We start from the raw sequence: 24,597 nt of genomic DNA on the forward strand, positions 1-24,597 counted from the left end.
CAGAAAAGGTTTCCAAAGGTTAGCATTAACACAGATCCAAGCACACTTTTAGCATGACAGTGTTGATCTTTACTCTTTTGGCTCTAATACTTCATAATTCTGCAGTTAATTATGAGATGTTGCTAGGGACAACTCTGTGCTAAGCTCTGGAAATTTAGTGCTGCCTTATTGTACACAGCCTTCATGTTAGGCTGTGTGAGTCAGAAAAACCCCACCAGGTTTCCAAAACTTTTACTCCTAAGGAAATCAGTCAAACAAAGTTAAGACTCTTGAGCCACTAACAATCACACACAAGCAAATGACGTGTCTTATTTTGTCCCTTTAGACTACAGTCACTTGAACCCAGAGCTGCTAATGAGCTATCATTAGTTTGGGTTTTAGTTTGTGGTGCTCAGCACCTTTGCTGCCACAGCCAAACCAGAGACTTTTCAGCACTTTAGGTGGGAGCAATTCCAGTGTACATCAAAAGATCCATGGCTCTATAGGCTACATTGAAACAGATGCAGGGTGTGTAGGTGTTACCACTGTAGTGTGGATGGGAGCCTGCTTTTGTTGACAGCCCTCTAACTCAACACTGTCTAGTAAAGTGAGCAAAATGGATTCTTTCAGATGAAACTAACCTTGAATGTGTGCTCCAGACACTGAACTACCACACTTAGTACTTTTCTTCCACTGTTTACAAAAGATTTTATATGAATTTTGTAAGCTGCAGTCAATAAACTAGTAACGTTATTTAAAACAACTGAAACAAAACCCCAAGAGACAGTGGAAAGAAGCAGCTATACAAGGCAGGAGAACCAGAATATTTTGCAAGACTGATGGTCTCCCTTAAACTACATATAGCTTGTTGCTGTGGCAAAAAAAACCCAATTCCTAAACTTGCTTTGAGACTGCAAGACTATTCCCAAGTAAGCTTCTAGCTGAAATTACTCCAAAATACGTAATTTTTAAAAGTCTATGCCACTCAGTTATCTTGCCACTTCTCAAGCAATGGCCAGCTTTAGGGGAATCTGAAACAGGCATTCCAAATACAAAAAGCACAACATAAACCTTAGAAGTAGAAGATGTGGAATCTCCTGTATTTTCAAGATTCACAAAGCTGAAGAATTACAGTAAGAGACTTACAGTAAGATGTATAAAGCTGAAACAACAGAAGCAAAGATCAACTTTGCTACCATGAAGGGAAACTCCTAAAAAACCCGACACAACAAACACCCAAAAAAAAAAAACCCCAAAAACAACCCCAAAGAGAGTAACACATAATTTACATTTAATTTTCTACCTTATGTAATCCAAACTAGAAGCAAACCAAGCAAGTTATGTTACCTGTAGACCTACAGATCATGAACTATTTATTTAGCAAGTGTAACTTGAGTAAAGCCAATTCTACAAAGAAAGTTAATATAGGAAGATCAGGGTTAAAATTAAAACAAAAGCCTTTCTTCTCCATGATGCAAGGCACAAGCATGTCACCAGTTTGTAGCTTCAGGGAGAATCACAGAATGCTTTGGGTTGGAAAGGAGCTCAAGGATCATCTAGTTCCAACCCTCTGCCATGGGCAGGGTCACCCTCCACTAGACCAGGTTGCTCAAAGCCCCATCCAACCTGGCCTTGAATATTTCCCCTAACGTGGCTCCTAGGTGACAACTGATAGGTAAAAGTTAGCATATGGTGTATTTCACTTGTCTCAAGCACATTGATTTGATACACATTTATCACTGAGATATATATTAAAGCTTAAGGGGATAAAGCAGAAAACCCCAAACATATCTGCAGGTAGATGCAGATGAACTAGTACTGCTTGAAATATGAAGTTTTTAGTGTTATAAACTGAAAATACATGGACATCTGTGTGTAACACTACTCCTGCAAAGGAGACTAAACTAACAGTGTCTCACTGGCCAGAACACAGGATCATACCATGACTTCTCAGATGGGTCTTTTCTGAACACAATCTGAGGAAGGGCAGACAACTCAAAGATGGTAGCAAAAGGGCAGAGTAGAGGTGGCAAAAGACAATAAGGAGCCTCTACACTCCTTTCCACCACTAGCACCAGCCAAGAAGCACTCATCTTCCCACTCTGCATGAGTTAGGAACAGCTTTGTGGTGTTCTGCAGCCAGAAGGCTGCTTTCCATAAAGGCTGAGCCATAAGCGATTCACAGACAGCAACCACTGTTACCCAGAGAAAGGCAGTTTAGCAGCCTGACTCTGCCCAAAGAGCTGTAATGCCCATCACTTTGCTGCCAAATGCTCCTTCCACTTTTCTGGCACAAGCCCCTAAGGACTTTAGCCTTCATCTTAATGGAAAACAGACAAGCTGCATTGGTCAGTTCCTCTCACTGACACTCTTAATCATTCATAAACTAAACATTAATTAATTTTGTAGTTTCCATGAAAAACAAACAAGAGGAAGTAGGTGAAGAGATTGTATTCTTGGTTCCTATTACACTCGTGCATTGAGTATGTCTTTAAGGAGCTGGAATGTGCCACACAGCAAGGATACAAAAGTAATTTTGCTGATAAACCACATTTGACTGCTCATGAGCACACACACACATACCACACACACACTTACACCCCTCTGCGTACAGGGCAGAGTATGATTTTATTTCTGTGAGAAGTACAGGGTTCTACTGCATTGTGAATTTTTAAAACACAGAATCAACAAATGAGTCTGGAATCCCAAGATAATTGCCATTAGAGTCCAATATTTACCATTACCTATCAGTTCCAGTGACCACTGTACCTATTTGTAAAAAAAAAAAAAAAAAAAGCAGCTTTCTGGCACTTTGTGACATAAAATGCCCTCTAACACAAATATTATTAACTCCAACAGGTTGGCCACTAATTGTTATTGTAATATTTTTCCTCTCTCCATCTCTGCCTATTTCTTGTAACACCCACTAGTCTTTTTCTCTTCCTTACTGCAACTTCTCCAAGCTTATACCAGTTTCAATCCCTCCACCTGTAAACACCAACGTTAACCTACTTAAGATCAGAAAGCAGGAGCCAAGCAGCCAAGGAGAACACACAATCTGTCTGTCAGGGCCCACACTTGCTTATCAAGAGGTTGAGACACCAACCATCTGGCTACCTACCAAGACCACATCTGTGTTCTCACCAGCTGCCCGCTGCCAGAGCAGAGACCACTCAGGTCCTGCACGGCTCAGCCACTGCCTGCCAATGCACTGCCCAAAGGGGATGCAGCACCTTGACATCCTCCTCCATGTCAAACAAAGATCAAGATGGTAAACAAAGAGCAAGACCTTATTCACACCAAATGTACACAGTGTCCTTAAAATATTTTTGTAGGTAATGCCTAATAGCTGGCCACAATATAAAGTATGTTACACAGACTTAGGATAGTACATAAAAAGGGGTTACTGAGGGGACAGATTTAGATGCAGTTTTGTGTTGATTAAACCTCACAGTTAATCAATCTTTAGCTTTTTACAATGCAAACCATCTGAAATACAAGCATCAGACTACTAGAATAAGTCACAGGAAAAAAAGGAAGAAAAAAAAAATCAGCATTAAAGTACAAGCAGTGGTAAACTTTTAAGCATTCTGCTTTCATAATCAAGGAAGAGAATGTTTTTCTCTCATATAGAGGAAAGCTGGTTTTTTTTTCCCCTCATCTAGTAACATACAAGTTCCTAGCACACAGAACACCACACTCGTATGCTACACATCCTCTGAAGCCCCTATGCTTTCAGGATGCCTTAAGATTCTGGTATTTAATAAAAAGTGGAAAACAAGCCCCTTGTGCATGCTGTGGGCTGAATCAGAAGTTTCTGACATTACTGTGTGCATACCATGCATCACCACAACAGCCATAATACAGCACAGCCTTAGTACACTCGAGATGAGTCAGTAATATTTTCCCTGCAACAAAAGAGAACAGGCACCAACTTAGGATGATTTTAGAAATACATTAGGTAAAGTATCAGAGGCTATAGTAATGCTGTATTCAGCTTCAATAAGGCATCTTCTGGTTTAGGGTTATTAATTCTGCTTTGTAAGTATAAGTGATAATGAAAGTAGTAATGAAGCAGGCAACCCCCCCTTCACACTAGGGACCCACCCTCCTGACCTCAGAAATCAGAAACCAGTGTTTGAGAGCTAAGGTGTTGGAAGACTAAAACATTTTAATTAAAATATTTATACTATTAATACCAGATGTTCTCTAGGATGCTCCACTTCCTCAGTATAACCCCTCTGTCAGGGATCCTTAAACCTACTGACAGCCAAATGACCTCTTTGTATGGGTGAACATACTAAGTTTATCATCTGACTAACATTTTCAAAAAGAACAATCATTAAACAAGTTACCATGTAAAAACACACTAGTTCAAACCCCACCTCCCTTTTTCTCCCTCCATTTTTGGCTGAGACTTAATTAAAAAAAAAACCCAATAAACCAAATTTGCAAGTGTCTAGGAGAGAGCAATAAAAAAATGTTAAGACAATTAGAAAAGTCCAACTTCTGAGGGTTTGTTTAGTTTAAAAGGAGGTGAAGCACAGGGAAATATAACCCTTAAAACCTGTGAAACAGACTAACCCAAAATTCAGTTTGTTCTCAGATAACAGTCAACTGTGTTAAGGATCAACCAGTACAGCTGCTTACAGCCATGTGAGAAATCACACATACACAGGCCTACCTACCTCCTCTTCAATTAAAGCTTTAGTTTTTGCTACTAAGAAACAACAAAGCATGCAAATGAGGAACTACAGCTCTGGGGATGCAATTTCCCTTAAGGGAAACCCCCAACGAATGAGACAAGCAGCCTGTTTAATAGAAACTCTGGCTTTCCAAGCTCAGAGCACAATACATCCTACAGCTGTTCTGCACACTATACGCTCTCCAAACCATAACTGGTTCATAACCAGTCTCAGCCTCAGCTCAGAATAAACTCCAATACTGCAAATCCATCCAAGCTCTGTTCCCCCACACAGTAATATGTTCTGCACTGGACCTGTTCCTTCACCCTGAGATGGAAGAGCTGGTGGAGGGACAGTCAAGTTACTCCGCAGAACACCACAAAGCAAAAGAGGGGCTGAAATTAGAATCATAGAAAAATTCAGGTTGGAAGGGATCCTCTGGGCATTATCCAGTCCTCTGTTCAAAGCAGGGTCAACTTCAAAGTCAGATCTAGTTTTGCTCAGGCCCTTGTCCAAATAAGTCTTCAAAAACTGCAAAGACAATGCTTCATGTCCTATGTGGGCATGTGCTCCAGTGCTCAACAATCACTGTGGGTTTTTCCTCGCTTTTAGTCATTTCTCTCCTTTAGTCATAATTTCCCATGCCACATCTTGCAACTAACAGCTTCTATCAAGGTGCACATCCAAGAAAAACCTGGCTCCATGCAGTTACAGGTCCCCATATTACTGCTGATCAAACACCCAGACAGAACTACATTTTGGGGTGAATCCTTTTGCTCAGATTACACCCTACATGCTGATTCATGACAAACTTCTTGTTGGTGGCTCATGAGACAGTAGTAGAGTTGGCCCTGAAATGGTCACGGAACCACCATTTGTCCCTCACAGACCAGATCCGACAGGACCTCGTTCAACCTCAGAACTGCCATTGGAGTGTCTGAAACCACCTGTCCAGCTGATTCTCAACTGGCCCTCTGATGCCTTTCACTGTCTTTTTCTCTCTTCTAGCTAAAGAAGATGGAGAGAAGACCTGCTACTTCAAATCTATGAGGTCAACCTCATAACAGCCATTGTTTTCTTTTGTTTTGGGTTTTTTTTCTCCAGTGTTCTCTGCTAGACACAAAGGAAATGGATTGCTCCCTGTATGCTGCAAGATTCAGTTTAGTAACTTCCAAACCTATGGCAGGTTAACCCTCAGAACAGCAGTTCTGTCTACAAATGGAGAGGTATGCCCATTGGAGATGCTCCAAAGTACTCTGGAGTCTTTTAAAAAGGATTCATTCCCTGAGTCTCCTGGCTATTTCAAGCAAGGATTCAATCCAGCAAATGGACAAGAGAGTCCTGGAACAGAGTCAATTACCATCTTCTGTTCAGCAATTGAAAGCTTATGACCACCAGAGAGTCCTACATGACTGCAGGGCAAAGGCTTTCAAGTTAATGTACAAGGGAGGAGAGGGGGGAATAAAAGAGAGGAAGAAAAAAAAAAAAGAGAAAGTAGTTCCTCTTGAACCAAAATGAAGCTATTCCCCTACTGCAAAAAGCTGTGATACATTATGCTGAGACATGGATCTGTAAAGCTCCAGGACATCACCCATAAATACACATTAAATATTTGTTCTTCAGTGAAGGTCACCTTGTCACCTCACGAGCAGAAAGGCTGGGTCAGAGACTACTAAGGTTAAATCACAAGAGTGATGATGCCCATCAGACCTGGTTTAAGAAGTCATGACTACTCACTCACTGCTGAGAACCCCAAGAAAATGACCACAAAACCTTCCAACCCAGAGGGAACAAAAGCAGCTTTGAATTAAAAAATTAAAACAACAAATCATATGTTGTTTGATATCAGCAGCCTCTGGCAAGGATTCCTTCATGAGGCCCTCCATCTCTAAAAGCATGAGTGACACCACCCACATCAAAGTCTCACTGTATTGCAGTCCCATCTCCAGCTATCTTAGGGATCAAAAGGAAGCAAGATGCCAGGGAGACACTGGGCACTGACCCTGCCTGAAAGTGAACCACAGCCACAGTTTTCAAGTAACATTAACAGGTATTTAACAGCTGCCTGCCCCAGTTACTAGTATACAGGTACAAAAAGCACAGAAAAGGACAGATGCTACTGCCAGGTATTGATGGTGAGTAGTAAGGTAAAAGGAAACTGAGTTTTCTTTCTCCTGTATCTGTGAAGAGTCTTTCTGCCTGATGCCAAGATTTAAATATTGAGGCAACAAACATCCCATCCAGGCTATCCACCATCACAAAGTGATGACTATGGCACAGTGGCACAAGAAACAGGAAAACAATTTCTCTTATAAAAGCACAATTTCAGCATACCTACACCATGAAGGCTAGAGTTACGAGTGCCATCATCCTGGTGCACCAGTTGGGATTACCTGCACGTGCCTTTCTTAAGCTCCAAGCGCATCAGTCAAACATCAGATCCCCTGGGACCCGCTGAGATTAATCCAAGCAGCTGCTGCAAACTGTGGAGAGTCAGGTCTTGCTGCCTTCCAGATGACAGATACACCACTCCCCCTGCTTCACCTAAGCAACGCTTCCTGTGTTGATCGTCTCCAAAAGTACAGCACAAAGGTCTCTGTGTACACTGTCAAGCTCTCAAACCACCACTGAAACTACACAGAATCTCCTGAGTTGGAAGGGACCCACCCCTCTTTTCACCACAGTTCAAAAGTACACAACAACTCTTCCACCAGGATCTCACCCTGCTCTCAGCTTGTAACAGGGCAGTTGTGTTCAGTCTGTGCTCCTGCCTCATTCACTGCAGGCAGTAAGAGGTATGGCCCATAAATGATGAGCATCTATGAACTGCTACTGCTGGGAAGCACGGGCTCCAAAAACAAAGCCGTAGTAGAGTTCAAGAGCATTGAAGCTTCTCATCCAAGAGCTGACCACATGCCACTTAGCATATTCTGGATTACACTCTGTGGCAGTCCTTTGGTAGATGTCTGTACCAGAAAGGAAGCAATTACACCATTTCATGAACTACTGATGGAGTTCAGCAGCAGATAAGTCACTCCAGAATACCAGGCCATCCTTACCAAGGGGCACAACACATGAACTGTCTCCAACAGAAACGCTCACTGAACTAGAAGTCTGTTCACACTTCTAATGTTATGGATTGAGGATGCTTAGTGACCTGACTGCACAAACAGGCACACCATCACCATCTCCCTCAGCACTCTGCATAGATGTGCTGCAACACAGATCAAATAGACCCGAGTTTTGTGACCAAAAGATGACATCTATTATCACAGGCTGGAAAACATGCAGAGAGCTTTACAGAGATAATGATCACATTCTCCATGGCCACTGAAAATTCCTTTGATTTTCAGTGAGTATATTTCTATGTAAGAGGAACAGGCACAGTCTGGTAGAGATGAGCAAGGCAAAGTACTGAAATTCCGTCGCTAAATCAGTATACAAAGAACAACTAAAGCAAGTAACACTTAGTCCAAGTATATTCATATTTCCTCAGAATACATGTTGGGGGCAAACGAGGTAAAGGCCTCTTAAGATAAGTCTCTTGCATCCTCTTTTTGTGGTTTGTTCACTTCTACTGAAATTTGCTGTATCAAACAGCAAATAAAATGCTGAAAGACAGGGCTCTCAAGTTCAATATAAGATGGGTTTCCCAGAGTTCTGGCGTTTATGATGTTACTAAAATGAAACACACCAAGAATGACAAATACCCATCATTGAACTGTGACTTCTCAACAATCTCACCTGGTATTTGAAAAAAACCTTAGCCAAAGGTTTTGTCTCGATCGAGCACAAGACCAAGAAGCAAGGAATGTAAAAATTCCTTTAAAAAGCAAGTCTGGTGGAAGCACTAAGGTACATCCATCATAATAACAGTCTGCCTACTTCACACGAATTTAAGGAGATACCTAGGAAACAGCTCACTTTGAGGCTCTTACCTCTAAGCTCTGGGTATATTATATCATCCAACTCCTGACCAGGCAGACTTTAAAAAGCTAGCAGATGCTCCCGTCACCTATACCACAGAAGACAATATGCCACCTATCCTGCAAATTTTGACACACTCTTTAGAAAAGCACCAGTATCTGGTAACAGACAAAAGCAAGGACACAAAAGAAATTTAGCACAGCTATTTCTGTTATATTCATTCCAGCCCACATAATTTTCCTACTGTTTCTATGAATGTTGCATAGAAATCTAAACCACACACAAAAAAAAGTGTCCAAATTCAAATACTAAATGCTTTAATGTACATTTATTAAATGAACGAGTGTAAACATTTGCATACTATAATAAAACCAGTTTGTGAAGATTTCTGTTCAAGAGAACTGTAAGGGAAAAGCTTTAGCAAGGCATAGGAGTTACATGACCTTAAATTAGGCTATGCCAGAAGTCACGCTAAACGAATTTTAAAATGCCAATTTTCCTGATGTGCTGTGAAAACTCCAGAAAACAAAAAAAAGGAGCTTCAGCAGCATGACATATGTTGCTATTTGTTGTACCATCTCACTGAGACGCCCTGGAATGAATTCAGTGCTGTGCTGTGCTGCAGGGGCTGCACAAACGACAGCCAAGGAAGGCCCAGGAGTTACAGTTACCCCTTTCCTGGTTTCCACACGAATCCACGGTGGCTGAGAGACTCGGAGGCGGGTGATTTTTCCCGAACTACAGCCCCACCTTGAGAAGCGTTGGGGCAGAACACAGGGCAGGGGCAGTTACAACCGCGGGCATCCAGAAGCCGCTGCAGAGAGGCAGCTACCGCTATGGTTTGCCACGCTCCGGGCAAGCTGCTCGCAGCAACCATTTCAGCAGACTTAATGTGCACTAATTACAAGCAACCAAAATACTTCACTAAACTCTATTCGAGCGTGGCCTCGACGAGTCCCTCCCAGCCAGGTAACTTCCAAGGATGGCGCACGCCATGCCGTTAACTCGCCCCTAAAGCCAATGACCCGGTACCCGGGGATAAAGCCTCCCACCCCTTTTCCAGCCCCCCGAGGCGCACACAGCAGCGAAGCGAGGCGTCCAACACATCTCACGGAAGTATGACTGAGCTCTGGGGGCCCAGGGCCGGCCAGAGAAGCCCCCAAAGACGAGCACACGCAGCATGCTTTAGGAGACATCCAACCTACCTGCCGCTCGGGCAGGGGCCCGAGTGGAGAGCCAATAAATTAGCCAATTAATAGAATTATATAATGATCACCATTATACATACACGTCAAGCCACCGAAACGCGCCTCCCATCTTGTCTGGTCCGGCAAAGACTACCACAGACGGGGAGGGAAATGCCTACAGCCCACTCCCACCGCCCGCCACACACCCGAGCTCCGGGCACGCTTCGGCGGGGAGGAGGCACCGGCGACCCCCGAGAGGGAGAAGCGGAAGCTCCGCCGCCGCCAGGCCGGGCCGGCGGCCCCCGGGAAGCAGCAGCTACCGCCTCCTCTTCCCCGGCTATTGTTGTGGCAACCTCGGAGGCGACCGGGGCGGATACTCACACACACACACAGGAGGAGGAAGAAAGAAGGGGAAAGAGGAAGCGCGCAGCGCTGCAGCCGCCGTCTAGATGCCAGGTAGCTACGCAGCCCGAGCCGGCCCCCCTCACGTAGTCGGGCGGGGAAAGGCGGTGCCTGAGGGGGGCGGGAAGGCAGCCGGGACCTCCCTCAGCCGGTTCCCTTCCCGCCCCGCTCAGGCGCTGGCTCTCCGGTCCCCGCTCGCCTCACTTGGGGAGGGGGGTGAAAGCGGGGGAGGAAGCTGGGGATCTAGCTGAGGGGGTAGTGCCATGCTAGGGTGATAGTGCCCCAGGCTGAGGGAATGTGGCTTCAGGTTGAGGTGATGGGGCTGCATTCTGAGGCGATGGTGCCTCAAGTTGAGGTGATGGGGCTGCATGCTGAGGCGATAGTGCCCCAAGGTGATGTGACGGGCCCCGGATAGAGGCAATAGAGGTGATGGGGCTCCATGTTGATGCAACAGGGCCACATCCTGAGGTGATGGTGCCTCGGGTTGAGATCACAGTGCCCCAGGCTGGTGTTGGCACTCTGATTTGTGGTGACAGCTTCCCAGGTTGAGGTAGCAGTGGCCCAGGTTGAGGCAATGAGGCCTCCTGCTCCCCTGCTGAGGCGATGGTGCCCCATGGTGGGGTGACAGTGCCTCAGATTGAGAGATGGTGCTCCAGACTGAGGTGGTGGTGCCCCAAACTGGGATGATGGCTCTCCTGCTTAAGGTGCTGGCAACCCATACGAAGGGGAGTGGTGACCCAGGTTGAGGGGATGGTGCCCCAGGCTGAGGTGACAGTAACAGAGCTTGATGTGATGGTGCCTTATGATAAGGCAACAGGACCAGGGGCAATGGGCATAAACTTGAATATAGAAAGTTCCACCTAAACATAAGGAGGAACCTCTTTACTGTGAGGGTGGCAGAGCACTGGAACAGGGTGCCCAAAGAGGTTGTAGAGTCTCCATCTCAGGAGACACTCAAAACCTGCCTGAATGCTATCCTGCACAGCCTACTCTGGCAGGGCTTGGACTAGATGATCTCTAGAGGTCCCTTCCAACTCTTACCATTCTGTGGTTCCGTGACCCCAGGTTGAGGCAATGACAGGGCTGTGGCACAGAGCAATATATTCTGAGAAAATGGAAGAGGAAAGCTAATCTGGAGGGCTTCTAGGGACATCTGACACTAATATTTGTTGTTAGATAATGACTTTTCCCCAGGAGAACCTGACCACAGTATCCTTGAGTTACAGTATAATTATTGCAGAAACTTGGACGAAGCCTTCAGGCTGAGTTTCATTACTTCTAGCACTGACTAGGTGAGTGGTGACTACCTACTAGTGATCTGCCACTGGGAAGTGGTAGTGTTCTGTGTAAGGGTGGGAAAGGTTCCAGCTCCTTTGAACGGGCCAGTTACAATATCAGAACTTGGCTTTTCTTTAATAATAAGTCATCTTACTTTTTAACACAGTAGGAAAGAGTTATGTGAAAAGAAACAATTCTAGATCCAGGTGTTCAAAACTAAAAATTCAACTCTACTTTGGCCCCATTGTTAATCACGAAAAAGAATCAATGACATGGTCATATGTTTGTTTCTGAGCATACTGTATTTTGAGTTGAATGTGCAGCCAAGACAACTGTTGTGTGTATGGCCCTATTTCACTTGGCACATGAACACACACACACAGAGGCACATACGCATGTGTGTATATATATACACACACACAGTTTTAAATACATACAGTAAATGTATCAAAACACTACAAGAAAAGAAAGAAACATCTCTTGACTAAGAAAATTGAATGCCCCTACATTAACCAGAGCCTGGTCCTACTTGTCCTACACAGTGTTTAATGGAGGTTCTGTGAACTGACTGACTTGGTCATGTATTTTCTGGAACCTCAATCAACTCACAGTTAAAATGTTAAATAATCACAACTGCAGCTAGTATGAATGGAAGGTGTATTTGGAAAACACAAAGTGCTATAAATTGCTGAACACTCAAAAAAAATTGTCTTTGGTACCTCATACTGGACTTTGGTCCTTCTGTCCTGTGTGTCAGGTTCCTATCTGCAAATAGGTAAAGTGAAATAACATTGTCTCACAAAGGCATAGTGAAAAATAAAAGCAGTTAACAGTATTGTATGACTTAGGTATTTTGTGGACATGTGGGCAACCAAATTAATAGTTATCTTCTGGGAGAAGCTCAACCAATCTTCAGTAAAGGAGGAATGGGGCCTAATGAAAAGATAGTATAAGATTGTGTAATTACAGTCTGTATTGTAATGCCTTTGCAAATGACATTCCTGTAAGGAGAAAAAACCTGTGAGTAGAAGTTTTGCAGTTGCAGTCTAAAACGTTGAAGTAAAGTTTTATCAGACAAACTATATCTGATTTTATAGAGACAAATTGTGTATATGTTTTCCACTGAAATGTGTCTACATTTTATGTTTTCAATCAAGACCAAAGTATCTACCATGGCAGGCAATGTTTTAAAAGACAAAAAAAGGCTGGCAATTTTAAGCCCCTTCATTTACAAGCCTTTAAGAAATAATCACAGTCATTTACTTGAGTTTCTTGAAAGGTGTCAAATAAGATTTAAGATACTGAGAAGTCTAACAGACAATCTCCTTTTCTCCTGGTCTATTAGCTAGGGTTCATGAAATCAACAGCATCCACTACCCAGTAAATTTATTTTCTGTCTCTCCTGTGATTGTTTCTAACAGCATTAGCACTCTTCCATACCACCAGGTCTGAAAGTTCACAGGTATTTTTGGGTTTTGGCTTTTAAGAATTTCTGTAAGCTCTTAGCATGCACTACAGTGCAGCACCACAGTGGTTATAAAAAGCATGTAATTAATTCACTGTTTTAAGTATGCTCAAATATAAACTAAGTATGTATGTTACCTTTTTTCCCCATAATGTAAATTTCTATTTTAATTGAAAAGTGGTAAATTGTTGGCATTCATAACAATGTGATCTGAGCCAGAAAGGCTCACAAAGCAGAAAGTAAATGTGAAAAAGCTGTTAGGAAAGTGTTCATTTGCACAGAATTGTAGAATGGTATGATTTGGGTTGGAAGGGATCTTAAAAATCATCTAGGTCCAGCCCCTCTGCCATGGGCAGGGACACCCTCTGCTAGATCAAGATGCCCAAAGCCCCATCCAACCTGGCCTTGGGCACTGTCAGGGAGGGGCAGCCACAGCTTCTCTGGGCAACCTGTGCCAGCACCTCACCATCCTCAAGGTGAAGAATTTCTTCCTAATATCTAATCTAAATCTACCCTCCTTCAGCTTAAGGCCATTGCTCTTTGTCCTATCACTACTTGTAAATTGTCCCTCTCCAGAAACCTTGTAAGACCCCTCCAAGGACTGGAGGGCTGCTGTAAGATCTCCCTGGAACCTTTTCCAGGTTAAACAAGCCCAACGCTCTCAGCCTGTCTTCATGGGAGAGGTGCTGCAGCCCCCCGATCATCTTCCTCTGGACTTGCTCCAACAAATCCGTGTCTTTCCTGGACCCCAGAGCTGGATGCAGTATCCCAGGTGGGGGTCTCACCAAAGCAGAGGGGCAGAATCCCCTTCCTTGACCTGCTGGTCACACTGCTTTTGATGCAACCTAGGACACGGTTGGCTTTCTGCGCTGTAAGGATGTATTTCCAGGTCATGTGAGCTTCTCATCCACCAATACCCCCAACTCCTTCTCCTCATGGCTGCTCTCAATCCATTCTCCCAGCCTGTAGTTGTGTTTGGGATTGCCTCAACCCATGTGCAGGCCCTTGCCCTTGGCCTTGTTGTATTTCATGAGGCTTCCATAAAGCTTGCTTAAAAATTTTAAAGGTGCAAATTTATTTAACGTTTGTTTAGCGTATATTATAAACAATTAAGTTACACTGCTAGCTCACTGATGAAAAGTGGAGATGCTGACTCTGCCTTCAAATTAGACATGATTTCTGTTTTAAAACGAGATTAAAACAGTCTTTGTAGGAAAGATATTTGTTGCAATGCTTGAATAAGGTAGAGGTTTAATCTCATAAAAATAACCCCAGTTCAGAAAATTGACCTCTGAAGTCCTTTTGTCTTGTTCAGAAAAGTAATTGTTAAAGTACAAAAGGGGAAGTTCAAATCACACCAAGATAAACTTGAAAATTGCCGTTGACTTTGGTGGAGCTGGGATGTCATCTAGAATATTAGGAATTGCACCTCAGGTTGAAAAGTCATAGAATCTTATTAAAAACTAAAAGAAAACCAATCAAATCTCCGTCTAGCTCTACTGATACACACTGGGGTTGATTCAGACATAGCTAATTCTGTGTAAAGAATGGGCATGCTGTGTAAATCCTAGCTAAAATTGGTGGGATTACTCATTCAGATAAGAAGTATTCTTGTGTACAAGCACTGCAGGACAAAACTGCAATTGCAGGTAGGTCTACTTTTTTATATTTCTCTACACATCTGAGAATTAATACTCTAATCAGAAAATAATTTCTGGTTACACAGGACTAACAGCATTACACGCTCTGCTTCAGGTTAATTTAAAAATTCGGTTCCCTTGAGTAGTTTTGACAGAGGCCCAGCCAGTTTCCTGAACGCATTTGCAATAGCAGGCCCCTGCACACTCTGTCTAGTTTCTTGTGTGGACCTTCATTAAGGCCCCAGAATAGCTCTTCAACTCAGTCCAAAGCTCTATTTTTTGCTGAAATCTTTGAGGAATAAAGTGTCTGCTGGGAGATGGGTCTTTGTTTTTTGTTTTCTACTCAATAAGAATAAAATAACTTTATAGGAAACCTGGAACGTTGGGCCTTATCCAAAAGCTTTCAGACTCTGCAAGCATCTCCCTGTTGGTTCTAATGATCGGATGTATTCAAAGAACTTTGTTTTCCCAGCCCTTCGGGTGCAGCATCAGGATAGAATCATAGAATGGTCTGGGTTGGAAGGGACCCCAAGGATCAGAGAGCTCCAACCCCTCTGCCACAGGCAGGGACACCAACCTCCAGGCCTGGATCTACACAAGGCTGCCCAGGGCCCCATCCAACCTGGCCTTGAACACAGGATGTTTTGGCACGTGGTTTTTTGCATGGGAATGGACTGCCATTGCAATAGTGTTTTCACTATTGTGATATGATGATTTTCACCTTTAGAGACATTACTTAAATAATTGATTTATGACACTGTGAATGGTCTGAGCTTGCATTTAAATTATATGCAATATAGCATTTAAATTTAGCACTTAAATATAGATGCACTTTCATAGCCACTAAATAGAATAAACTGTGTAATAAAATTATATTGAAGTTACTGCAAGGACTTTGGATCAGATTATGGAGCAGTGTCTCATTTGGTCAGCAACTAAAATGGGAGTTAAAATCACTCCAAAATTACTATGGTATTTTGAGAGGAAATACACTGCAATGCAAAGCTCTACTAATAGAGGCATGTAGATACGGAGAGGATTTTGCATATGTGTCAGGCTACACCATCAGACATTGGGTTAGGTTAGGAGGAGTTTAGAAAACAGCGTGGTGGAGTAAAGCATTTGTAACAGAACACCTCCCATTACAGCGCAGTGCCAGGGCTGTAACCAAAGCCTTTGGACACCGGTACCATTTGCGCTCAGTGCCTCGGCTTGCTTAGTGTTGCTGAAACACGTCTGGCTTTAAAACATGCCAGGTGTGCTCCTGAAATTATATGGAAATGTAAACGTGCACAGGATCAGGGCCTTGGTGTTCACCAGGCTGGTGTAAGAAGAAACTTTTTAACCTTAGTTTTCCAGAAAGTGAGTAAATCAAAAGGATTCCAACCTCAGCGCCTATAGCTGTTGTTTAAAAGGGCTGGTTTGCACATTAGGCAGGGAGAGTTGGGCTTGTTCAGCTTGGTGAAGAGGAGGCTCCAGAGAGGCTCCAGAGAGACCTTATAGACCTTACAGTGTGATAAGAAAGCTGGGGAAGAACTCTTTATGAGGGCATGTAGCACTAGGAAGAGGGGTGATGGTTTTAAACTGTAAAAGGGAAGATTTAGATATTAGGGAAAAGTCCTTCACTATGGGGGTGGTGGATCACTGGCATATGACTGGCGTAGGTTGCCCAGAGAGGTGGTGGAGGCCCCATCCCTGGAGACATTCAAGGTCAGGCTTGATGGAGCTCTGAGCAACCTAATCTAGTGAAGATGTCCCTGCTCACTGCAGGGGGTAGGACTAGATGGCCTCTAAAGGTCCCTTCCAACCTAACACATTCTGTGATTCTATGATTAATACTGCCAAAGAACTGGCAATCTGAAATGTGCCTCCCAGAAGCCTCAGTACCTGCAAGCACTTCTGTAACACGTAAGTTTCTTAATGAAGTATTTGCTCTTAAAAAGAAGCCCATGAGTAAATGCTTGTAAATCCACTTCTGCAGAGAGCAAATCCTCCCCCTTGAACTGTAGTCGGTAGCTGCTATGAACCTGCAAACGCAGAGTAGCTGTCATTGCACCACCCCTGTGGCAAGGTGAACACGCGTCCATCCCCAGCTCGGCTGAATTATGGCAAGGCTTGCTCTGCATGAGGGGTTTGTTCCCAGAATCTGCCACAGGCAGCTACAAAACATCAGGCCAGCTGTGGGAGAGTAGTGATGGGGGTGTTGGCAGACTTCGTTTGGGTGGGTTTTGCAGAATTACTGTTCTGTCAAATTTTTATTTCTAAGCCGCAGTTATTTATGGTCCCCTCTGGCTGATCAGAGGGGTGCAGGCAGGGCGGTGTGTACAGCGGTTCCTCCGGAGAGGAGGGTCTGGACCCCTGAGATGCCCCGGGTCAAGAGTTTGTCCTGCACTCAGACCTCGGCACTGCAGCCCGGCCACGCCGGGCCCTGCCGGGCCGAGCCGCGGCCGACACCCACCCCCCCCCGCCGCTTCCCCCGTCCCAGCTCTGTCGGGCTGCCCGTGGCCGAGGGGCGCCCGGTAGCCTTCCGCGGGGGCCGGCCCCACACCGCAGCCGGCGCGGAACTTCAAAGGGGAGGCATCTTCCCCTCCGTGTTTCGTCCGCCCGCAGCCTTTTCCTGTGCTGAGCGCGGATTCGCTGCCACTCCCCGTCCCGGCGGAGCCCCGCGGGGCAAATCCCGGCGCGGGGCGAGCAGGCCCCGCCGTGGGGCGGTGCGGCGGGTGCACATGTCACCGCCCGGCCCCGCCCTGCCTCCTCCCCCTCCCGGGCGCCGAGCAGCGCGGCGGGGCCTCACCGGCTGCCGCCACAGTGCTGGACTCCCGCCGCTCGCCGGCGGGCAGCGCTGCCACCTCAGCGGCCGTCAGGAAGCGGCCGGGCCGCCACGCACCCGCCCGCCGCTGGGCATGAGCTCCGGCTGCCCCGGCGGCCGTAGCGGTGCCAGTGGCGGCGGCGAGCGGCGGAGGCAGCGGCGGAGAGGGGGGGCGACCTTCGCAGGGAGCTGCCGCGGCGGGAGATGCTCTTGCTCCCAGCGGCGCCAGGAGCAGCATGTTCCCCGGTGCCGACAGCGCTAGCAGCACGGCCGGGCAGCCCGAGGCGGCGGGGACCGCGGCTCCCGGCCCGCTGGGCTCGCACAGCCCCGGCGGCGAGGCCGGCCGCCGCAGCGCCCCGGCGGCCGCCGCTGTGGCCGGCGAAGAGGCGGCGGAAGACGAGGAAGACGAGGATTCCGGCTCGTCCCGCTTCGTGCTGGCAGTGGGGCTGGGGCTGCTGGCCGTGTCCGTCGTCCACCTGGGGCAAGAGCGGGCCGAGGCGGGGGGCGGCGGGCCGCCGTGCCTGGCCCTGCTGCTGCTCCGCCTCGCCCTCTACGCGGGCTGCGCCGCCGCGGCCGCCGCGCTGGGCACCCTGATCGTCCTGCTGTGTCGCGGCCGCCGCCGCCTGCCGCCGCCGGACTTCGTCGCCGCGGCTCCGGTCCTGCGGGTCGCGGGGGTAAGTGGCGGGAGGGGGTGAGCGGTGGCGGCGGCGCGCCCGCCCCTTCCCGCTGGCGGGGGAGCGGGGAGGAGGGGGACGGAGCTGGAGCGGCCCTGGCTTCGCCGCGGAGCGCCGGGCCGCCCGAGCCTGGTGCCCCGTTGTCCTCCCGCGGCCGTGGGAGCCTGTCCGCTCTCTGCCGCCCGTTGGGGCTTCACACGGGAAAAGTTTGTGTCTGGTGGGTCGCGGGCGGGCAGGGAAAAACCGGGTCTGCCTCAGAGGGAGGTTGTGGGAATGTTCGTACGGCGATTCGTTGCTGGCAGCGTACCAAATCCTTCTCTGCTCCTTCAGTTGAAATGTCACTAGTAAAAGAGATGTGCTCAGAGAGCCGGGGAAGCGTTGCTTAAACATGCACTCTGAAGTTGGGCAGGCTTAAGTAGTGTTACAGTGCCTTGAGGAAGTGCCAGGGTGTTCTCAGACCAATGCAGACCTCTGTGCAAAAGGTAAAGTTATCTTCTGTGTTCTAAAACGTACTAATTTGTGTTCTTTGTAGCTCACTGCTTAGGAGTATTTTTCTTCTTCTGAACAGGACTGGTAGCACAAGTTTCTTCGAGGCTCACCCTGGGTGCAAGCCAAAACAACTTCCCTCCCAGCTGTGCCCCTGCCCCCCCCATCAAGTCACTCAGTGCTCCAGACCTGATCCTAGACAGGCCTAAAAGCTACCATTGGAAATGATCTGCCTGCACTCCCGCTCTGCCCACGGGTCACAGGGATATGGGCTTTGGTGTTACAGCTGGTGACTTTGGTCAGGTGCCCTTGGCCTCTCACCAGTGAGCTTTAGATCTTGGTTGGGGGATGTGTTAGGATGTGAAGCGCTGCAGCAGTAGACAGTTTGTGCTTCTGGTTCGCTTTGGTAGTGTCATGTAGGGTACCAGAGAGCGCTCCATAAAGAAAAAGAAGCGTAACTGTGTACAGCCTGGCTGTTCTGGTGACCTAGTTCATTATGTTTGGTACTCCCACTATTCTTGTTAAGCAGCAAGTAAATAGTGCTGTCACATCTGTGTTTCTGGGGCTGCAGTTGGTGCAGCTGAATTTGCAGAAAGCAGAGGGAGCTGGCAGGGCAGAGAACCTGTTAGAAATCACTTCCTGTGACTGGGAAGATGTAGTTAGCCATCTTCTCATCCTGCCAATCACATTGGCTAATGACCTGCAATATTGGTTTATTCCTTAGATCCTTGACCTAGGGAGGGACACAGCCTGTGTTTGTGAGTAATATGTTTTTCCAGGCCTGCATTTAAGGGAAGCTGTCAGGACATTATTGTCAGTAGAAGGGATCATTTGGCTGAGGGTTGGTGACTTCAGTGCAACTCCCAAAGGTGCATTCAAAGTCTGTGCAGTGGATGAGTGTGATAACTTGTTTTATCTTCTCTGCAGGCTTTTTAAAAAAATCTTGCTTATGTTGAAGACTCAACTCATGCTTAGCTTTTTAGGGAGTGAAAAACAAAGAGTGTGTATGAGGGTTACAAGTGGGAATTGGGCAAGTTAGGAGATGGAACGCACAAAGTCAACGAGTGATAAGCCTGTCCTGTGTGCAGTGCATAAGCGGGGTACAACTATGGATTGTTCAGCTCAACTATGGATTGTTCAGCTGTTTTTTTTTGAAGGCATGCTGGGGAAAAAATGTGTACTGAGTGCAGAAGCACCTGAGTAGTATGCTTCTGTATTCACCTTACACCAAATGGAGAAAAAAAAAAGAAAATAAAAATGTATCAGTAATAAATTTCCATTGCCTACAGATGTGAAAGGTTAAATCTTACCTGAACATCCAGATGTGTGTTAATTTCCTTTAGGAGAACGTACTGTTTACATAGTACCAAAGAATCATTATATATACACTCAATAACTGAAATAGCCTTGCTGCCACAATGCTAAGCCAAACAATGAAGAGCAGTTTAATTGGGAAACGAGTTGCAGAAAAACATTACATTTATTGTGTGCTTTCTCTCCACCCCATCTTTGTGGGAAACATAATACATAAGCACTCTGAACGGGAGTGAAATCAGAACTGTCCCGAGCCAGAGACAGTCACTTTGGTTACTGTACCATATGCTGTTTCTTTCTGTGGTATCTTAGTGCCCATCTCCCTTCATGTTGTTCTTTCTCCTTTTGTGCCCACCCATTGGATTGGTACGTGTGAATGGCACACCCCTCTCTTGTGTTGTGTGGTCTAGTACATGGTGGTTGGATTTATTGTGGCTCCATGGTATGTGTGTTCCTTGCTTCAGAGGGGAGTTGAAATCTCTGCAGCTGTTAATGCTGCAGTACCTGCTGACACCTTTTCCCTGGGATTGTTTATTTTCCCCCTCCTGAGTCAGTTAAAATTTTTCTTTCCTCCCTCTTTCCACTCTCCTCAAACTGTAACCTGTCTGAATGAAAGGGACTGTCAGAAAAGGAGTGTGACATTGTACCCTTTGCATTTAGAAGCTCTCATTCCAGGCATCTTACTTGTTTCTCATGCTTTCAGTTTACAGTTCTGTTGAATTCTTTCTGATACATAATGGCCTCAGGGACACAAAGCTCCTTGCCACGCTTTTTCTGAACACAATTTTGTGTGTGTTTAGCAGATTTTCTAATTGGTGCTTCAGAAATGTAGGTGAAGAAAGTAACCCCTGTATAGGCAGCATGTAGAAGTGTAGGCCACTCACTAAAATGGTTCTTGCAAAGTTTCCCCCATATGTTTATCTTTGAAAAATGTGTAGGTTAATCTTTGGTTATGCACCTTTCTGTATTTACATGGCTTTATTATCATAACCTGTAAAGCTGAAATGTCTTCAGCCTTGTTGAATCTTTTCCTCTAGAATAGGGAAGAACCCTCTTGGCCTTTATTTTTTAAAAAATAGGTCTTGTTTTGGTTTTCTTTTTATGAAAGAGTCTTGCAGCTGGCATCTTGCTCTGCATGTGCTGTGTGTACACAAATTCGAAGCAGATCGATTTGCTCTTGGAGTAATTTTCACATTGGGGTTAACGTGAGGAAACACTTAAGCATTCAGTAATAAATATTTACTCTAGTGGGAGTCGGGCTCAGCTCTTGGAAAGAGAGTGGGAGTACTCTTGATCAACTTCAAAGGGACTTGCATAGGATTCTTTATGCTGTGCTGAAAAAAGGAGGTGTTTTCTAAGTTCTCAGTCCTGTGAGCACCTCCTGTGTGAGTTCAGTGCCAGTCATTTTCCTTGACCTGCTCATGCAAGGCAATAACTTGGGTGAGGAAGAGCTGTGCTGCAGGTTCAGACCTTGGAAGAGCAAGGTGCATGCCTTTCATTTTGCTTGGACTTGGGATTTGAGAAGCCATCTTGGCAAGTATGAACTGTGCTTTGTCCTAAATACTGTTCTTGTAACCCCTTTGGGACTTGAGAGGTGAAGGCTTTCTGCTGTGGTCAAGTATCTCAGCAAAAGCATTGGAAATCTGCAGGGAACTGCAGAGCAAGGTGTGCTTTCAACAGCCTTCCTGTATGTGAGAGCTCTGATTGCAAGATAGGTAGTATCTGGGTAGTCTTCTGGCTTCCATGTAAAGCTTTCTGTTTCTTCTTTATTATTCTATTGGAAAGGTAAGGGAAGAGAGGTGTGCAGGCAATGCCTAATACTGTTTTACTTAAGTACTTGTAGGTATGAATAATACTTGCAAACAGTTCCTACTGATCCTGAAATAGTGGGAATTGCATGACACCTTGAAATTGTACGTTATGTTACAGACAGGTATTTTAAAGCACTTCTCAGGAGCTGTGTTAGGACAAGATTACTTGTGGTAGAAGATGACAGCATAGAAGACAGCAAAAAGGCATGGTGACCCAGTTGTGCTTTTGTAAAAATCCCTGTCTCAACTTGAAACATGAAAACCCTCTTTATCAGTGGACTTGCTCATCCCAAAGATTGCCCTGGTTAGAATGTGTCACGGCCTTAAATTCAAGCTCACTCCCTACGCTGCTGTTAACTTGTGTGGGTGTAGGGGGGGTGGCTTTGGCTCATATCAAGAACCACATTAACCAAGTTAGTGGGAAGGGGAAGAAAACTGCTTTTTCCCACATTTCCAGTGTGTGTTTGTTTCTCTGCCAAAAAAACTGGCAGGACAGAGTTTTCAGCATAGTGTTTTGAGTCTGGTTCAAAGGAAAAACTCTGAATAATTGAGAGCTGGGTTATCAACTTAATTTAAATAATGCAAAACTCGAGGATTCCTTCATTAGAGTTCAGTGCTGCATTTTAAATGGAGTTTAAATGAATGATACTTTGCATGGGAAATGCTCCACCTAGTCTGTCTTGCAGCACTAAAGGTAGTAAACATGGTGGGGGTTTTTTTTCCAGTGAAAATGGTACACTGGTTCTAATGTCCTGGTTTTACTTTCCTATAAATAATAGTTGCCTATGATTTTGATTATTCATTTAAAACTCAGCTCCTGATGTATTTGGTGGCTCTTCTTGTTTTCTGTTTAGTAGCTCGCTGTTTCCAGAAATCATTTGCTCTCACTTTCTGGCCCTGAGGGGGAGACATATGACAATGTTTTATGTTCCTAAAGGCTTGTTCCATCCTTGAGTGTGGACTTTTTGTGAATCTGGCGTTAATGGGAAGGCACAGGCAAACCTTGCTGACATCTCTGGATACTGGAAGGTAGTACTGGTTTTTATTGAAGCCAGAGGAGGATTAGTAGTGATATTATTGGAAATGGTCTGACTGATTCAGCCTGGGTTGAGTATGTGTCATGGTGTCCAAGCTGAGTGCTCTTCTCTTTCGAGGAACATGAGGGAAAAGGAAGGTTTGCCATCTGTGGGCAGCAGTTTCAAGCCTAATGCAAAGCAGTTCTTGACATAGCGAGCAGTTGGGAGCATCTGTGAGGGAGAGAAGAAACTTCCTTACTCCTTTCAGTCTTGACCTTTACACTTTAATAAGATTTCAAAAGTATTTACAGGGCTGTTTTATCAACCTAAAGCCATGGTCTGTTTCATTCTCTGGTCCATTAGGGAATATTGACAGCTTGGATATTGCAGGATTTTTGCTGTTATTTCTGCCAGTTGTTACAGTCTCTGCCTGCTACTCTTCCGTTATGCCTTGTTCTAGAGCCTTTTTGGGTTAGTAACCAAATATTCTGCTCTGTTGATCTTTTCATTTATCATTTGTTTCAGTATTGAAAGGAGAGGATACGTTAAGTGTGGTTTGCTTTTATCAGAACTCAGATTGATACTGTTTTTTCTTAGCACTATCTCTTTTATTGACAGGTTAACCATCAGCTTTTGATATTGCTGATGAGTTTGCTGCTAAACAAGTCCTGAAATTAAATTAATAAAAAGGTATTGCAGCATTACCTGCCAATTTCAGGAATATTTTACAATTTTAAGAGAACGTTGCATGAATTACAAGTGTTCCATTATAGTTCAGTGGGGATCTGTAGTTTTGACATTACTTCTATGGTTTATTTTTAGGGATCTGTGAAATACCCTGTTATGCCAAGGCATTTACAAGCTTTTTCAAAGCTGAAGTTTTGTTAGGCCTGCATGTGTTGATTACCTGCAGGTGTAACTTTGCAGTGAAAACTTTATTCTCAAAGCACACTGAATTCAGGAAATTAAATGTTTTTCAGACTCTTACTTGTCCTGTAGCTCCTCGGTGGTGAGCAGACTTAGTTTTCCACACAGCCTTTATCCATCATGTATATTTAGAGATTTCTTGTGCTGTCATGCAACCCTTTCCTTTTCTTTCCTTTGTAACCTGTGTCATCTTCAGCTCTGCATTGTATTGTGTTTGACATTTAATTTTCTCAACATTGTGTTAGGTTGACATTTCATATTTTGCTGTGAATCAGGCTGCTTTTACCTTTGTAGGGACTGCTGCTCAGTTGAAAAGTGTTTTATGACTGACAACATAACTAGGGAGCTAGCTCATGTCTCCTGGTGACTGAGCCACGTTGAGTCAGTAAGGAAGATTGGTTGTGGGCTCCTTGGGATCTTGCTGTCCGAGCCTTTGGCAGGGGACTCCTAAAGGTGGAACCAACACCTCTGCGATCATGCTTAAGACTGAAACCGTCTTGCATTCAAGATACAACCCCAAAAGTATGGGAAACATTCTGAAAATAAGATGTAAGCAAGTGCCTTTTTATTGCCAGGTCTTGCTTCCTTGTGCTTTGCAAAGGAAAGCAGCAGAATTTACCCAAGGAAGAGGTCTGTAGTTGTATAGCCAATATAGTTGTATATCCAATACATCCTTTCCTAAGCTGCCACATTGTTACATGGTTAAGGAAAAAACCCACAAAACTAAAAAAAAAAAACAAAAACAAACCAAAACCTAACAGAAAACAACCAGGAAATTGTGTAGTCATGAGTGGAACAAGTTTCTGTTGTGTCCATGGGAGGCTTATGTGACTGGATGTTCTGTACTGTTTTTCCCCTCTTAAGCACACAGAGTGCAAGAGATCAAGTTAATGTTAAAATTAATGATGACTGTTCATTTTGCATGCTTTGTGATGCTTTGTTAAAAAGACAGAAGACTGTACCTTTGTATGGTAAAACGTCATGTGGGATGGAGGGA

The 24,597-nt window shown here is 45.1% G+C and overlaps 1 protein-coding gene across 1 annotated transcript in view; it reads left to right on the forward strand.

Annotated features, from left to right (window-relative positions):
* The first annotated feature begins 18,016 nt into the window (after positions 1-18,016).
* SNX25 (sorting nexin 25) overlaps positions 18,017-24,597 on the forward strand; it is an 84,857-nt gene continuing 78,276 nt past the window's right edge. The window contains exon 1 of the mRNA XM_084266907.1: positions 18,017-18,046. The gene's annotated coding sequence lies outside the window, so the exon portion shown is untranslated. The remainder of the gene's footprint in view (positions 18,047-24,597) is intronic.

This window comes from Gallinula chloropus (genome assembly GCF_964237585.1).
Source record: "Gallinula chloropus genome assembly, chromosome: 7".
In the NCBI taxonomy this organism is placed as follows: domain Eukaryota; kingdom Metazoa; phylum Chordata; class Aves; order Gruiformes; family Rallidae; genus Gallinula; species Gallinula chloropus.